The sequence below is a fragment of the Pteropus alecto genome, unplaced genomic scaffold (assembly GCF_000325575.1).
Source record: "Pteropus alecto unplaced genomic scaffold, ASM32557v1 scaffold81, whole genome shotgun sequence".
Classification (NCBI taxonomy): Eukaryota; Metazoa; Chordata; class Mammalia; order Chiroptera; family Pteropodidae; genus Pteropus; species Pteropus alecto.
This window is the reverse complement of record NW_006433378.1, coordinates 20102700-20105649: the sequence shown is the minus strand read 5'-3', so window position 1 is coordinate 20105649 and position 2950 is coordinate 20102700.

Genomic DNA, 2950 nt, shown 5'->3' with positions numbered 1-2950 from the left:
TGTTAGGCTGAGTTATTTTCAAAATAGACAAGATAATATTTGTCAATTTAGTTAAGCATTGTCTGGAAGCACGATATATTCTAAGGGTTTTTACATCAAAACATTCCTCTATATGAAATTCCTTAGAAGATATGAATGTTGACACATGATTCTGATTCTAATTTTTGATTTGGACGTATTTAAGCAAGAAGTATTTATTTGGCTTGTCCAGCTCAAGAAGTAGAGGTCAAACCTGCTTCTCTCTACCTAACATTCCAAACCTTACTATGGTTTAAATATTTTATTCTAGAAGATGACATTTCTAAAACCCATTATATATTTATGTTTAAAGCTTTTTCATGGCATTCTACATTCTTTGTCTTGAATATTTCTTTCCCGTGGTTTGTGTGGTTCCAAGTTATATTGCAGCCGTTTGCCTTTTCACCAGTTTTCTTTGACTCACATGTTTGTAAACTTAGCAGTTATCTTTTCTTGAAGTGGGATTTCTAGATTTTGAACAAGAATAAGTATAACTGCTATATTTATTTTAAGATAATGGATATGCTTCAACTCCTGTCGACAGGTTCACAGTTTAAAATTGTTAACCTTTCAAGGAGGAATTAAGATCCCTGGAAAACTCAAACCTTCAGAGAGAGCTTTGATTTTTTTTCTCTTAAAGTATACTTGTATGAGGATCTGTCTTTTCTATTTACTTTAATCTTAAAGTTTAGAATTTTTGTTTAATATTAAGTGGAAATGGGATGATCTATGTTTACACATCTCAAGAAATAGTGGATTTCAAAACTATTTTGGTTTGTTGGGTACACCATAATAGCTGGGCACAAGAAATGTCTTAGATCTAACTCAGAAACTAAGGCTGTTCTTCACTATGATTTTCTAAGATTGGCCACTTACATGTGATTTAATGTCACCTAAAATTCATTAACATTTTCAGCAGCTCTAATGCATTGATTCTGATGTTAAATGCCACTATGATCATTCTCAGATAAACTTCCATTTACTCACATGTTTATTCACTTTAAAGCCTTCAAATTATGAATATCTTACATTGAAATTGAAATACATGGGATTTTTCTATATCTTATTCCTTATTTATGTCTCTTTTCCTATAGTGAAAAACCCTCTACCTCAACATCACTGTAATTTCTCTATCCAACTGTATACACATCATACTTCTCGAATTTCTACACATAAAACACAATCTTCTTACTGCCTTGTGACATTTGGCAAATTATGTAACCATTTAGAATTGCTGTTTTTATATACATAAAAAAATTAAGTATAATGATAGAACCTACCTTCTAGAATTGTTATGAGAATTAAGTGTGTTAAAATATGTAAAGCACTTAGAAAAATGTTTAGTATTTAAAAAGCATAACTTTACTATTACATGCATGGCTTATTTTCCAAGTCTTTGCATATAAAATAATAATTTTCTATCAAATTTGTTCAGTGCTGCTTATATAATTTATACTCTAAAATTGTGTATAATAATTTACATTTATAATCTAAATAATAATAATAAAGTAGCATTTATTAGCTGTTTACCACAGGGCTTGGTAAGTCTTTTATGTACGTGGAGCATTTATTAGTTGTTTACCATAGGGCAATCACTTGCTAAGTCTTTTATGTACATTATCTCACATAAGCCTCAGAACAATTCTGTGATGTGTTAAAATGAATCCTGTTTTACAGCTGAATAAAAGTAAAGAGGGATAAAATACTTTTCTCACTGGCAGGTTTAATGTGCAAATAGATGTCTCATAACCACGTTTGTTGTCTCTTTACATATTAATATAAAATGTTGGTTTTTCCTGCTTAGATAATTGCAAGAATTCTTTTCTCCTACTAAATGCAGAAGAATCTCTCAGGATAAATTTGATTATTAGTATCATTTAATTGTCATTGACTAATACTAAACTAAAATATATATGATAATCAATTTTATTTTTAATCCTTCCTGTCCCAATAAAGTCTTCCATTTTGTTCTCTCTTTATTCTTTATTTTCTAGCTGCCACTTTCTTTACGAAATTCCACCCCTCCTATATTAGACTTGTAGAATCTCTTACGTATGTCTGTTATTTAGTTTGCATAATTTTTATCTTTTTTTATGCTTTTGCTCCAGATTCTAGTAGAACTTCTCAATTTTTTCCCCCATCTCGCCTCATGTTAAATTTTCTGTCTTCAACAAATTCAGTAAATTTTTCATGACAAATATATATTTCTTCTTTTCATAGTTTTCTGTTTGCTTGTATGCTTGTTATAGCTTTATATAGTCCATAGATCTTAAACATTATTAATTTTGGAATTAAAAAAATATGTTAAAGGGTTTTACCTTTCCTTGCAATAACACAATTTTAATAGGTGGGCTCATTCTAAGATCTTAGATTGATCCTTTATTTTTTATGGCTAGTTATTTTCATATGGTTTTATCCTTAAAAAGAATAACCTACATACCTATTACTTAGGCTATAGATTTGTTTCATCAGAATATGTGTATTCATATGCAAGCAAATCTTTTATACATAGACAGCTATCCAGGAAACTTTAGATTTCTAATTTGTTTTGCTTATTCAGCAAAAACAATTATTTTCAAGGGGAACCATATAGTGTGGGAAATGAAGGTAGTCATTTCCAACACTATCTAAAAGATTTTATTGTTCATGTTTATTGTGGCTGTCCTGCTGATCTATGTCAGGTTTCTTCTATTTTCTCCATAGGTAAATGTTTCTTTCTTAAACATAAAATCCTAAACTATTTTCTTTCTTCTAGTTTTCCAAAATTGCACAGAGAAATACTTTCAAGATTCTTGCGTATGGATGGCAATACTTACGTATGTATGGTACCATTTATTAATTTCTTCAGTGTTATAGATTTTTTAAACTGCTATCATTATCTTCCCTTCTTCTCTGAAGCCATTTTTGGTCCAAAAGTCAATAAAATTCTCTC